Genomic DNA, 15,538 nt, shown 5'->3' on the forward strand with positions numbered 1-15,538 from the left:
TGTGCTTGCCTTACACGTGCAGGGCACTTGGTTTGATCCTCAGCACCACATTAATAAATAAAATAATAAAATAAAGATATTGTGTCCATCTACAACTAAAAAAATTTTTAAAGAAAGAAGGAAAAGAAAAAGAAGAAAAAACAGAAGCATAAGTCTTCCAAGTCAAGTGAGAGTTCAGACTCAGACTGACAAGGATGAGTTGTTCAGCATTCTCTTCAGAAAAAATTGGACACTGTGGCCAAAGAACAGAGGGAGATGTGATCCAAGAGTAATAGGACACACAGGACACCTGGTGGCACAGCTGTGGATTGTCACCACATTGCCATGGTGAGTTGTCTCCACTCAGAGCCTGGGTCTGGACAGCGCTGGTTGTCCCAGGAGAGCTCATTCGTCGGCCCCTCCTTGCCCTTCACTTGAGTCTCTAATTCCCTAGAAAGGTCTCCTGCAGCATCGAAGGACAGCTGGGTGTCTCTGGGGAGGTGCTTTGGGTGCTAGCATGGCTTTTGTCCTTTGTGAGCAACTCAGCTTCAACAGACTTTATGCTGGACTCTTCTTCACACCAAGGTGTGAGCGAATCAGAATGTCCAAAACCTCTCTGTTGTTCCTCCAGGTTTTTCTCTTGGGGATTGGAAAGCCGCCCTGGGGTTGAACAGCTGGTTACTTGTTCATCTCCTCAGGCAGGCTGTGAAGGAGAGTATGTCCATGCACACAGTGATATGAGGACTAGGGCCACTGCAGCTCCAACCACTGCACCATTGATGCACATTCCAGGCAGGGCCCTGCCCAACGTGCAAGGGAACTTGGAATTGCAGGGATTGGGTGAAAGGGTTATGGCCTTGTTCTAACACACAGACCAGGGACGCCACCCTGTTATGGGCATTTAAAAAAAGAATATAAGAGAACAGAAGGGTATTCCAGACACAGGTAGACCCAGGAGTTTGAAAAAAAGTTAGATAGGGGTGGTCCATGTACGATCTGTGCCCATAGACCATAGAAGGCAGGGACCTATCTTTGGGTATTCTCTGAAACAGGAGAGCCTTTCACAGCCTTCAGTTGCTCAGGTGGATATGTTCGGGGCGGGGCGGGGCGGGGGGTGGGGTGGGCAGGATTTGATGTTGTTAGATTCTTGAGCTGTTAGACACTGTGGTAGAATCTTATTCAAGTCTTCAAGGACCAAGGTTGAGACCTCTTCCAGAAGTGGGCTCAAAGGAGCCAGACTCGTTTAGTGAAGATCTTTGTCTCTCACAGGACAGATGACAAGTACCCAATTTGTGCACACAGTAGTAGATGCAGTTCCCCAGTTATAAATAGACACTCTTCCAGAAAAGTGCCTTCTCTGAACTCAGTGGTACACAGGGAGTTCTAAGCTGCTTCATTGCCACTTCTTCCTATCTGGTTGCTGACCCCTCTACTCTGCCCTCAGGTGATGGTCAGCTCTTTGTCCACCCTCCCAAGGGTGACATAATGAGGAGGAGCAGGAACTGAGTGTGGTGATGAAGCAGATGAGAAAACAGGCAAGAACCCAAAGCAAAGAGAAAGAGCCAGTGATGGGTGATGGGTTGACCTGAGGGTGTGGATCCTGCCTGCACTGGTTGGAGCCTAGCCTCCTGTGAGTGGAAAGTGGTCGATGCAGGAGGGAGGGAGTTCTTGAGAAGCTGGGGTGAGGGTTATAGAAGAAGCTAAGAAGGGAGTCCAAGTTGAACACTTGAGCTTGCTGTAGCACCCCTGCCCACCCAGGAACCTGAGACCCACTCTCAATCTGCCTCATTCCAGCATTTACTTGTGGTAAACCTACTCCCCAGGTTCTACTGGAGGATTATGTGCAGGTGCATCTGAGCCAGAAGCTTTATCCCATTCTTTGTTCTTTTGTTCTTTATTTTATTGATGTGATGTATTACTGATTTGTGTATTTTGAAGTATCTTTCTGTCTTTGGGATAAATCCTACCTGATCATGGTGAATTCAGTGTACTAGTATTGAGAATGTCTGCATCCAGATTCCTCAGGATTTGTTGTTGTTTCTTTGCTTGTTGGTGTAAGGAGTCATCTAAGAAGCAAGCACACAGCGCGAGTGAGGACCCTCTGCTGTCTTATCCCTCTCTGGTTCTGTAAGTTGCAGAAGGTCCTAACAATAAGGATGGCAGCCAGGTAATGCAGACTTCCAGGGAGCCTGTGTAAGCCCTCACAGAAGCTCAGCACCCCAAGAGAGGCACTCAGGGAGGCCAACACTCGAGACTCCCTGAGGCCTGTTACCATTGCAGAAGCACTCTCCCTGCGACCAGGTCTGCGCCGCCTGCCAGATCGCAGACAATCCCCCGACCAGCGCTGCCCCCCAGCTCCTCTGTTCTCGAAGCCCTCCAGGTGGCAGAGCATGGGCCCCCCAGCGTCTCTGCCTGCAACCCTCCGGACACAGACCACCCACCCACCAGTCCCTCTGTCCGCTCAGCCCTCCGGGTCGCAGAGCACCCGCCCCCCAGCTCCTCTGTCCTCGCAGACCTCTGGGTCGCAGAGCACCCGCCCCTAGCACCTCTATCCCCGCAGTCCCCCCCGCCCCCCGCACCCAGTGCCGCTGTCCCGGAGAGCTGGGGGGTGCTCTGTGACCTGTTCAACTTACTGTAAATGCTTAAGCCTATTTCCAGGTTTCTATTCTGTTGCACTGGTTCATACATCTGTTTTTATGTTAGTATTATGCTGTTTTAGGTGCAGGGGCTTTATGATATATTTTGAAGTCAGGGAACTTGATGTCTCTAGCTTTGTTCTAAAAGCATTTACAGTGGGCTTAAGCATTTACAGTAAATTGAATTTTGAAAAGATATTAAGAAGACACAGTTGGGAAAGAACAGACTTCATTCACTGGTGCTGGAAAAAAAAAAAAAAAAAAAACTCTTGTTGCAGAAAAACAAAATTAAACTCTCCATCACAACACACATAAAAATCAATTGGAAGCTGGGTGTGGTGGCACACTCCTGTAATTCCAGGGACTCAGGAGGCAGAGACAGGAGGATTGCAAGTTTTTTTGGAGGCCAGCCTCAGCAATTTAGCAAGGTCCTAAGCAACTTAACAATACTCTGTCTCAAAATAAAAAGGACTAGGGATTAGGGATGTGGTTAAGTGCCTCTGGGTACAATGCAAAAAAAGAAAAAAGAAAAATTAACTGGAAATGGATAGAAGACTTCCACATAAGACCTGCAACCCTATGCTACTAGAAAAACACACCTTGCCATTGCTGAGGCTGGCTTTGAATTTGAGATCCTCTTGTCTCAGCCACTCCAGCAGCTGGGATTATAGGTGTGCATCTGGCCCAATAACAGAAATTCTTTATGTAAATATTTCTACCTAGGAATTGATGAGTTTGGCTGACACTTTCAATGTCACCTACACCTCACATTTCTATGCAGGGTCCTTTGGCTCTAACGTCAGTATGTGGGAACCAACAGAATGGCTGCTGGGAACTTGGTCATGGAGATGACATTCTTACCTCAGGTTATAGCTGCAAGTCCAGGAAGCCTCTGTCTGTTTTACCATTATCTCCTCTTGGGTGTCACTGGGTGCAGCCGCAAGTCCATAGATGTGACTGCCAAGCACTGTAACCAAGGCCTTTCCCCTCCTCGAAGTGGCTCCAGCGCAGACAGCTTTCGGGCTCAGACTCGCTCCAGGGATCTGGGATGCAAACTTGTTTCTGCATCTAAAGGGTGGCACCAGCTGCCTCCAAGGTACTGCCATCAGTCCATGGTCTGCTAGGTACCTCAGCCTCTCGGTGTTCCTGCACTGCATCAGCCAACTTCTGATAAATAGCATTTTTGGTATGGGGGACAGGGTAGAACTCAGCCACTGAGTCACATCCCCAGCCCTATCTTGTATTTTGTTTAGAGACAGTCTCTAAACTCTCCTTTTTTGATATTGCCGATTAGATCTGGGGGAGGGGGATATGTAACCACTGAGCCATATCCTCACTGAGTTGCTTAGAGCCTCGATTTTGCTGAGGCTGGTTCTGCACTCGTGATCCTCCTGCCTCAGCCTCCCAGGCTTCTGGGATTTCAGGCGTGCACCACCAAGCCTGGAAGACTATTGTTTTTCTTTCTATTGATTTATGTCACTGTGGTCACTGACGGTTTATATCTTTAAAAACATCCAACTGAATATAGTCAAATTATATTCTTAAAAGGAACAGTTTATTTTGTTAAAATGTAATAAGAAGTATATTTAGAAGTGTATTTCTAGATAGAATCTCTTCATGACACCTGCTTTATTTTTTTCTTTTTAAATTTAAATTAATTGGAAACAAATACCGATGTACCTATGACAGGGATACAAGGTGATTTTTTTTAACTTCTTTTTTTTTGATTTTTTTTATTGGTTATTCAAAACATTACAAAGCTCTTGACATATCATATTTCATACAATAGATTCAAGTGGGTTATGAACTCCCATTTTTACCCCAAATACAGATTGCAGAATCACATCAGTTACACATCCACATTTTTACATAATGCCCTATTAGTAACTGTTTTATTCTGCTAACTTTCCTATCCTCTACTATCCCCCCTCCCCTCCCCTCCCATCTTCTCCCTCTACCCCATCTACTGTAATTCATTTCTCTCCTTGTTTATTTTCCCATTCCCCTCACAACCTCTTATATGTAATTTTGTATAACAACAAGGTGATGCTTTGATTCATGTATATACTGTATTTTTTCTCTCCTTTTTTGATATTGCCGATTAGATCTGGGGGAGGGGGATATGTAACCACTGAGCCATATCCTCAACTCTTTTTATTTGTATTTTAAGACAGGGTCTCCCTAAGTTGCTTAGGGGCTTGTTCAACTGCTGAGGCTGGCTGCAACTTGTGTTCCTCCTGCCTTAGCCTCCCAAGTCATTGGGATTACAAGTACAGCATGCCTGACACATTGAGTCATCTGAAAATCAGGGTAAACCATAACTCTCTTTAGTTTTGATCTTTTGTTACTAGGGACTGAACCCGGGGTGCTTTCCCACTAAACAACATCCCCAGCCCTCTTTAGTTTTATTTTGAGAAAAGGTCTCTTTGGGTTGCAGATGCTAGTTCCCTTGAGATCCTCCCACCTCAGCCTCTGGAGCAGCTGAGATTGCAGCCGCTGTGGCCAGTGTCCAGCTTGTCTCCTTGGTCATGTCCATTTCTTCATGGTGAACACAGCTCAAAGCCCTCCTTTGAGCTTCTTGAGAGGCACATGCACTACTGTTCTCTCTTGTCACACAAGACCTGTGCAATGCCACACAAGACCTGCTTATTCTTCTCCTTTTTAATTTATTTTTAACATATTTCTACATTTTTATTCTTTTTTGTTGTTATTGGATGTTGTGTATTTATCATCTCCTAGTTTTTAACCTAGAAATAATGGCTTCATGTAGATGTGTGTGTGTGTGTGTGTGTGTGTGTACATATATATGCTGTAGATGGACACAATGCCTTTACTGATTTTTATGTATTGATGAGGATCAAACCCACTGCCTCACTCGTGCCAGGCAAGCTCTACCACTGAGAGAAATAACGTGATGGCAAAACCAGACCTGCTTGTGAAATGAAATTATAAAAGCATCATAATAACAAACCAAGGCCTGGAGAAAAGACCAGTCCCCTCCCCTCTCAGCCTCTCTCTGGGAAACCTCATTCTCCTGGGTCGCTGCTTTGGGAACTGAAATACCTGCCTGCTCCCTCTTTCAACTGCAACAGCTGCTCGTGAAAAGAGCCCCTTCTTCCCTGTTTCTGTGAGCATGCCCTAAGTTAAAGACCCTGCACAAGGCCTTCAGCCCCGAAAATTAGGAATATTTTTTTTTAAGAGAAAAAAGCCCCAGTGATAGGATGGATCTAAGATGATGTCAAATAATCTATAAATATTGTGAGACACTGGATATGGGCTCAGGATTGGAGTTTGTTTTCCTCTGGGCCTGCAGCGAGGCCTGTCGTGTGGGGGCTCCTACTGCTCCTGGGCCAGGGTGTTTCCCCAACAGTGACAGCTCACTTTTAAACACTCATCACCACATCAAGTGGTCGCACACCTACATCTTGTGGACAGTAGTACATTGATCAATTTATCCTCCTTCAACTTAAATATTTAAAATATTCAAAGATTCCACACACAGGTGCTAAGTCGGTAGCACACTGCAGCTTGTAAAACCGACCCAGCTTTATCAGGCCTCCAGGGAGAAGAGGAAGCGGTTGTTCCGCTCCCCTGCTGGTGCCCGCCAGCCACGGCCCTGTGCTGCCATCTAGTGGCAAAGCCATCGCTCTGGTTTCTTTTTCTTTCTCTTCTTTCTTTTCTTTTTTTTTTTTTTTTTGGTGGTGGTGGTGGGGGGTTACTGGTGATTGAACTCGGGGCACTCACCCACTGAGCCACATCCCAGCCCTAATTTGTATTTTATTAGAGACAGGGTCTCATTGAGTTGCTTAGCGCCTCGCCATTGCTGAGGCTGGCTCTGAACTCGCGAACCTAGCAGCTGGGATCCCAGGCGTGGCCACCGTGGCGGCTCGCCCGGCTCGCCCTGGTTCCTTTTATGCTGACGTAAGTACTGTGCAGCAGGGTCCCCCTTTCACGTAGTTTTTCAACTGCCACAGGCGGGACCGCAGGTGGCTGAGGGCTGGAGCCTTGCCCGGTACTCTCCAAGCCCTGGGTTCCACCCTCAGCACCACACGCAGAAGGAGGAGAAGTCAGCCTGCAGAGCTTGTGCGCCTCTGTACCGCCGCCTGCGGCGACCGGCGCTTAACCCCGAATCTGCTGTCGACTGCCATTCCATCTGCGGCTGGGGCCGTTGGGCACAGTGCCCAGTGCAGGTTCCAGCGCTCCTCCTGGTGACGTCAGACCACCCGGGTGGCTCTGCAGCCCTAGTGCCATCGAGGCCTTGACGGTTCCCTAGCTTCACTGGCACTGCAGTTTCCACAGGCGCTGGCCGCGCGTCGGTGCCCAGTACTGCCCTTTCCCCACAGAGGCCCGTGTCTTGGACCGAGGTCTCCAGTCCTCCTGAGCGGGGGTCGAGTTTGACCCACCTTCTGCCACGACTACACCCTGGTTTCCACACATCCAGCCACTGCTGGCCGCTCTTGAAGAGCCTGTTCCCTGCTATTGTATCCTTCCTTCACTTACTGATTTGTGGGCGAATTTTACACACATCAAGTTCAGGGACTTCAAATTGACAGAGACAGGGCCTAAGAAAGAAGCCGGCAGAAGACTGACCCTGCTTACTGTAAATCCCATCACCATGACAACTCCCACCACTGAGGACTCAGGACCATGAGGACTCCAGCCATAGGTGTGGATTTTAAAATGACCAATGGGGATAAAAAGTAGGCAGTATTCTAATTAGGTTTTCTAAAGTAATCAGTGGAGTCAGAGAAATTGAAAAATATTCTAATCTCGAATTGTAAGGTAACCAATGGGAGTAAATGGGGTAAGGTCATCAATTAGGTCCATGTAGAGAAGAGAAAGCTCCACAGCTCAGGACATAAGACCCTAACTTCCAGACACTGAGGCCTTGAGAGCGCCCCTGCCTCATTCTCTTGCTTGGCCCACTCTGCTCTAACAGGGTGCTATTTTCACCTTCAAGAACTCTGTACTTTGCTACCTCTGTGTCTTGCTCAATTCTTTGTTCAGGACATGAAGGACCTGGACCCTAACTGGCACCCTGATGATAATGTATATGTATATATGCTGGATGGGAATTCTCAATTGGTTCTCTCTGTTTTTCTTATCACACTCTGCATTTGCAGACCCATTACCCTTAAGAACTTTTACCAACTATTCTGTAAGTTATTACTATACTAGATAGTCCAAAAATGTCTGTGAAACACTAATAAAGAGGTGTCCAGCACCTGGAGTGCTCATCTCTTTCAGGCCTGTGGCCAAATTTAATTATTGTAAGAGAGATACAGGAAATAGGAAACTTAACTACATTGAACTCTTTTGTAGAGATTCTTTTGCTGATAGTCCTAACATCAATTATGGTGAAGATTCTGGAGAAGGTTAATTAAAATTTTCTGTGGAGGAGGGGTGCAAGTACACTATTTGAACTCACTTATAGTTGGAGCTTAAAACATTGAACTGAAAGACCCTCCGACTCCCTGTCCAAGGAAGAATGCACAAGACACTGGCTGCAAAAAACATGAGGCAATTTATTGATACACAGGCGCCTGCGGGTGCTCAGCAAAACCTCAGCCGGAGCTTTGGTGAACTGGCACACCGGGCTTTGGGGTACAGGTCTTTTATAGGATAAAGGGGCAGGTTTCGCGCAAGGTAAGCAACAGGTTTCTTATTGGTTATTTTGAACCCAGCATATAGATTACCTAAAGGGCAAAGTTGTTCTTTACTTTATGTACTTTATGTTATCAGTTCCTATTTGCCTAAGAATGCCCTGGGACCTGGTTTTTTTTTTGTTCTTTTCCAACCATCCTGTCCTTTCACAATAGACTACCCTTAACTGATTAACAGATAGACCTCTCCGGTGTTTAGTGGGTTAGCAACACACCCTGATGGTTTCACAATGGGCCCTGGGGTTTCTGGGCTGGGGTCTTTCATTACAAGTACACAGGGGCTGGTTGGTAGGAGAAATGGGGAGGTGTTGACCCAAAGTCCAGACTTTCAGCTGTGAGATGAATGAGAGTTGAGCTCTTGTGCAGCCAGGTGTGTGTGTGTGTGTGTGTGTGTGTGTGTGTGTGTGTAACTGTATCCATCTCCTCCTCCCTAACCGCAGGGATAGGGGACAGGATTACCTGCCTCCACCCCAGGCAGAGTTTTCTGTCCAGGAGCACGCACTCACTCACCACAGGAAGGAGGGATTCAGATTGGGAATGAAGATCTTAGAAAGGACCATTGACAGCAAATGAAAGGCAACACAAAAATAAAAAGAAATGGAGACAGAACTCAATGGATCAGTGGTGTTTTATTAAACAATGGAGGGGCACATTTTCAAGGGGAAAATGGTGGCAGGCTGCAATTGGGGTCTGGGTTTTATTGTGGGGGGGCAGGTCATGGGAGTTTTGGTGGATGTTCATTTAGGGCTGGACAGTAGGGCAATAGGGAAACAGAGAAGTTCCCTGGGGCCTATTGTCCATATCCTTTAACCATCTCCCAAATTAAAAAGTGAATTACAACTTCAGACAGAGAACACCTGGAATGTCCCGTCTGGCAGGACACATCAACATGGGCAGCGAACCTAGATAGGGAGGAATGAAGGGACAAGAGACACAGAGAGATGACAGCAAGACAGTAGTTCTGATCAAGCTGCAAATTTTTATTGTTCACACAGGGGTATTTATTTGCTGGGGATGGGGAAGCTCTCTAATCAGCAATTGCTGGATGTGGGTGGTAAAACTGCCAGGTGCAAGATGTCTGATGATCCTGATAAAGATGTCTGATGATCCTGATAACCCCAAGGATGTTCCAGGGAGATAGGTAGTTGCAGGATGCCTCCCGGGCAAGATGTCTCCCAGGGGGCTGTCAGGATAATCTTTGAAGGAGAATTTCCTTCTAGTCTCCAACACTGGAATGCAGCCTTTGTCTCACCTCTTTAAAACCCCTCTCTTTCGGGCTGGGGATGTGGCTCAAGCAGTAGTATGCTTGCCTGGCATGCGCGCTGTGCTGGATTCGATCCTCAGCACTACATACAAGTAAAGATGTTGTGTCCCCCGAAAACTAAAAAATAAATATTAAAATTTTTTTTTAAAAAAACCTTTCTCTTTCCCCTAATGGACAGATTCACAGGCTCTGGGACAGGAGCCCCTGTGCTTCTTCTCCTTAGCTGGCAAAGCAATAATGGTTTTTTTTCCTTTTTCTCAAAACTGTGTCCTCATTATTGGATTGGCATCAGGGATAAGGACTGAGCTTTTGTTAACAGTGGACATGGCCTTATTTCCAGCCAGCATCCTGAGAAAGCAGGGTGCGGATTCAGCTTCGATGTGTCCTCACGAAGGAGCAAACAGAGCCAATGGCCTCCATGGAGCGCTTTGAATATAGCCCTTGTGGCTCTGCTGCTGGGGCTTCAGTTTCAAAAGGACCAGCTTCTTTATCTTTCTCTCCCTTCCGTGTCCCTAATCTCTTTGGGAGGATGCTGGGCCAACAGGGGGATGCTCTTGAGGGGATGCTGGACACACCCTTCCCCTCTTTCCTGGCTTCCTGGCCTCCAGGAGGTGAGCGGCCTTAGTCCACCGCAGGCTCCTCCGATGATGTGCTGCCTCACCATGGGCCCAGAAGCCGGGGAGCCAACTGACCAGGGACCAAAATGAAAATTCCACATTGTTTACCTCAGGTCTCGTGTCACAGTAATGGAAAGGTGACAGTGCACACTTGTTTGCTTGTTTTTGTTTTGTGGTGCTGAGAGCTGAACCCTGGGTGGGCCTTGGGCATTCAAAGCATGTGCTCTACCAATGGCAGCCCTAGGTTTTCATAGATCCATGTGCACTCGAGGACCTTCAGAAGGCAGGTTGGAAGAAATGACCAGAACAAGGAGTGATGCATGTGGGACGGAGCAGCAGGCCAACCGGCCCTCTGAGCCAGCAAACTCTAAGAGCATCGATAAGAGACACGGGGGAGTGGAGAAGGGGATGGGAGGCCAGGGGTGTCCAGCAAGCTTTGGTAGAGCCTTATTTCGGCCCAATTAGCAGTCTCCGATTACCTGCCTTGGTGTGAGGAGGACAGCCTTCCCTGAAGAATCTCTGCAGCTTGTCCCCCGCAGGTAGAGGCCATTCCTCATGTGACTTTGGCCTGAAGGAAGTGGCATGCTGATTCAGAGGTCCTTCACTCCTCAGGGCAAAGTGCACCCAGGATCTAGCGGTCTCAACCACATGCAAGGGTATACAGTGCGTGATGCCGAGCAGCTTCAGGTTCACGGAAAAACTGAGCCCGAGGTTTGGAGCCACTGTCCATACCACTGTCCCTCCCCTCCTGTGTGGCACCCCTGCTCCCTCCCCCTTTCCCCCACAGGCAGCGCATTTTGGCTGCTGAGGTTGCATAGCACCTCTCCACCACCCAAGCCCTGGTGTGTGGAGGGCTCCCTCTTGGTGTGCACACTATAAAACCAGTGATCACTGACCCTGTAAAACTGTAATCACTAACCCTGAGCTGGGGACACAGCCAGTGAGGCTTGGGAGCAACTCACCCTCTTGTGAGAAGGTGGAGGATACTTGCTAAAGTTTCCTTCCCTCACTCCCTCCCTCCCTCTCTCTCCTGTGTGTGGTAGGAGGGATTGACCCAGTGGTGCTCTCCCACTGAGCTACACCCCCAGACCTTATGTTTTATTTTGAGACAGGGTTTTGCTAGTTGCCCTGCCTGGTCTTGAACTTGAGATCCTCCCAACTCAGCCTGTCAAGTGACTGGAATTAAAATTATGCACCATTGTGCCCTGCTTTTTTTTTTTTCTTTTAATTTTTTTAATATATTTTTTGTGATGCTAAGGATTGAAGTCAGAGCCTTGAGCATGCTAGACAAGTGCCTGTCACTCAGTCCCTGGGTATCTTTCATAAGAATGCTAACACCATTACTCATGACCCAATCACCTCCTAAAGACCATCCCATAATACTGTTAAGTTGGGGATTTGGAATTTCAACAGGAGGATTTTTGGAGGGACACACAGTATAAGAACCACCTATTCTCCCTGGACCTACCTCTCTGGGGTGTTCCTTGCTGGGGTCTTAGTTCTACTGGTGCCTGGGAACAGCAGCATTTCTGTGAACCCAGCAAGGATGTCCCTGAGTGTATGGCCCTGGGTTGAAGCCAACACAGGATGGTAGGTACAGTGGAGGCGGATGGCACAGCTTTGACGACCAAAGAGAACAGCGCAGACCTGAGGAGAACCTGCTGGATACAGCTCTCTTGTGGAACAAGTCTGGTTCCTGGCACAGAGCTTCAGCAACCCTTGAGTTTCCCTTGTGTAAAAGGGTCTGTTATGCAGAGGTGGTGACTACTGAGAACCCTGGGTATTTTCAGGGCTGGGGATGATACCAGAAAGAGCAACTGCAGGGACAAAGGTTTGGGGCTCGGGGCAGACCGACTCCGGGAAGGCTGGAGCTAGTGTTCAGCCTCATGGCCTATGATCCAGTCTCTCCTGCCTGATGGGCAGATGTGGGAGAGTGGGGTGCCCTGACTCCGCAGGGCTAGACGGAGCACAGAGGCCTCCCGCTGGGCAGTTGGCAAGGGCTCTCTCTGAGTTGCATCCATCATAACAACATCTCAGCAGCCCTCTGTTCTGAGCTCCAGGAGTTGTTCTGTGAAGAAGCCAACCTTACAGGGGAGTGACACGCCTGGGTCACAGAGGCCAGTGCTGTTGCTGGGACCTGGAGTGTTCCCAAAGGCCCAGTGTGATGGGTGTGGTCCTCAGCATGTCTCTACCAGAAGCTTGAAGACGAGGGGCCTTTGGGAGTTAGGTCCCTGGGGTGTGCCCTGGAAAGGGGCCATGGGTCTGCAGTCCCTCTCCTCACCGAGAGGTGAGCTGCTGCCTCCACCACACACCCTCTCCACAACATCCTGCTCCACAAGGGAATCAGCAACAGGGCCAAGACTGCAGCTGCACCTGCTCAAAGTGTGAGCCAAACAAGCCTCTCCTTCTAGGCTGGGGATGTGGTTCAAGCGGTAGCACGCTCGCCTGGCATGCGTGCGGCCCGGGTTCGAGCCGCTGGGATTACAGGCATGTGCCACCATGCCCAGCTCCTTTTATTTATTTTTTTTAAACAGCAGATTTATCTGATATTTGTTGAGTAATGGGAAGCTGACCAACAGATGGTCAGAGATGTGGGTAACCCCTGAGACATGCAGCTCACAGGGAAGTCTTGTGGAGGACATTGCCTTTGACCAGTAGACTAGACCCTAGCTCTGGGTGTTTGGATGTCTGGCTGGTGTCGCAGCAGGGGCCCGTGTGCCTCACCCCTGGACCAGGTGCTTTCCACACACCTGTTCAGACAGGAGTCCATTATCTTGGAAACAGAAGTAGTGGCATGTGGGTTTTTGCAACACATTGAAATTTGTTGCAGACATTGAGCTAGAAGATGTAACAAAACATGGTGCGGCCCAAGCGCTTGGTGATCAGTGGCAGAGAACGTGTCCACAGCAGTGCATGGGATCTGTCTGTTTGCATCTTCCCGACCCTCCATGCCCAAGACTGCACCTTCCTCACACTTCCTCCCAAGAAGGACCCAGGGCACTTGTGAGCCAGCATCCTCTGCTGTCACCAATGGCAGCTAAATGAATATCTCCACAGGGACAGAAGTCCAGCCTGAGGCTGTTAGGACTCTGCTGTTCCTCTCTGGGTAATCTTTACTGAACTACCAGGTTTTGCTTCTGTAAATTGCATATCTGGTTGGACTTTTGGCTCCTGGGCACAGATTGTTAGAGAAAATTGATAGAAAACATCTCAGAACATGAAACTGCCAGCTTCATGTTCTGAGATGTTTTCTGTCAATTTTCTAGAGCACTTGCCTAGTGTGCATGAGGCCCTGGGTTTCCCCCAGCCACCACTTCTGCCTCCAAGATCGTGGACTCCCATCTGAACAGGTGTGTGGAAAGAACCTGGCCCAGAGGTGAGGCATGCCGGCCCCCGGCCTGACACTAGATAGACATCTGAACACCCAGAGCTGGGGTCTGTCCACTGGTCAAAGGCAGTGTCCTCCACGAGACTAATGAAACCCTGCAAAAGGAAAAAAAAAAAAAAAAAAGGAAAAGGTTTCAGATAGTTTAGATCATATACACACAGACTGTCATCTTGACATCAGTTCAGTCATTCTGTACAAGTCTTGGTGGCCAAAAAGAAACACGTGTCTAGTCTGATAACCTGCAGCTGGCTAGGTGGGTGTTGATTACACTGCTCAGGCTCAGTGCTGCTGTGATCCATTCTAGATGCTTTCCTGAGGCCCATAAAAACACCAGAGAGGACACTTTAAAATGCTTCTATTGGTGGGCAGGTTGCATCTTCCTCAATTGCAAAGGGTTCCAGCTGGATTCCAGAGGGGAGGATTTGCCCTAGCTACTATTAGATGTGGTTTTCCTCTCATTTTCCCTGAACACAGCACCATCCTCTTTTTTGGTACTGGGAATTGAACCTAGGGACTTATACCTCTGAACTACATACATCTCTAGTCTTCTTAATTTTTTTTTTTTTAATTGTGAGACAATGGCAAGGGTCTCACTAAGTTGCCCAGGCTGGCCTTGAACTTGCATTCTCCTGCCTCAGCCTCCTGACTCATGGGATTACAGGCATACCCCCAACTTTTTAGGTGTGGTGCTGAAAACCTGACATCAGCATGTAAGACCTGCTCTACCATGGAGCGCTACCCTTAGCCTTAGGTGTGCTTTCTCTGACTAGTAGCATTTCAAGGCAGGTATATTGTATATTTCTCCCCAATTTTCTGTACATTTTGGCATCTTAAAAAATCTTTAAGGCTGGGGAGAGATTGCCCCTCCCAAGGCTAGCCAGTTCTTAGCTCTATGACAAGGCTCCACTGACCAATCCTGAGATAATGGACAAAGCACACCTGACCAACACCACCTGCTTTGGAGTCATGCAAAACCCTAGCCCTCATCCTCCTCTGAGTGTCCTTGCCAGCCCCTGAAGACAGGGTTAAGGACAGGGTTTCCTCAACTTCCTGGTGCAGCTGCACTGGTCAATGTGCCTTTCCTGCTTTTCATCATGACTTTTCATTTGGTTTTGGGGTGAACAGCTTACCTGAACTGTGGGATCCCAGAGTCGGGCATCTGCCCGGGTAGCAGGATGCCCTAGGCCTGAAATGGGATCCTCCCCCCACTTGTTCTTCCCACTGGCCCCACTTGTTCTTCCCAGCTGGGCAGGAAACACACTGGGAAAGGGCAGAGAATCAATGTGTAGGAGCCAGGATGGTAACCACCTCTTCACCCCGACAGGACCAGATCTAACCACTGGAGGGGCCAGATCAGGTGACCATAACCAGCTAAGGCCTGAAAGCCTAACAGGACATCTGACACCCACTGCTCTGGCTGCACTGCACATGTATTCTGTAATGAAAGTCTAACACAAACACTAAGTCAGCGAGTCTTTATTATGCACCCGTGCATCTGAGTCTGTTACGCCAAGCGACTGCAGGAACATGGCAAGAATGTGCGTCTCAGATGTGGGGTCTCAACTATGGCAAGGTGGAAGAGGAGCTCACCTGTGGGCTCAGCCCCCATGAAGAGATGGGGAGGGATGGAAGGCACCAAGTGGACTAGCTGGTCTCAGAGGCCACAAGTACCAGGAACCAAAAAGGTGACAAAGATGCACCTGGCCCAAGTCCCCCTGCCCTTACCCACAGAGCAGGGCCTGTTGGCTTGGAGGACCGGTGGACACATCCTCAGAGCAGGTGGCTCCACTTATGTCTCCTGCCAGGACTCAAGCTGGGACTGGCGCTCCTTCACCCAGGAGGGTTTTTGAATCCTCAGAGTGTGACCCTATAGTGACTGAACCGCCTTGCTGGGCTGTGGATCAGCAGTAGGGGTCCCTGACAACACCTGTGGGGATGCAGAGCCTCCTCATGGTCCAGCTCCACAGCCTTACTGGTGATCTGATTCTGTA

This window comes from Callospermophilus lateralis, chromosome 5 (genome assembly GCF_048772815.1).
Source record: "Callospermophilus lateralis isolate mCalLat2 chromosome 5, mCalLat2.hap1, whole genome shotgun sequence".
NCBI lineage: Eukaryota > Metazoa > Chordata > Mammalia > Rodentia > Sciuridae > Callospermophilus > Callospermophilus lateralis.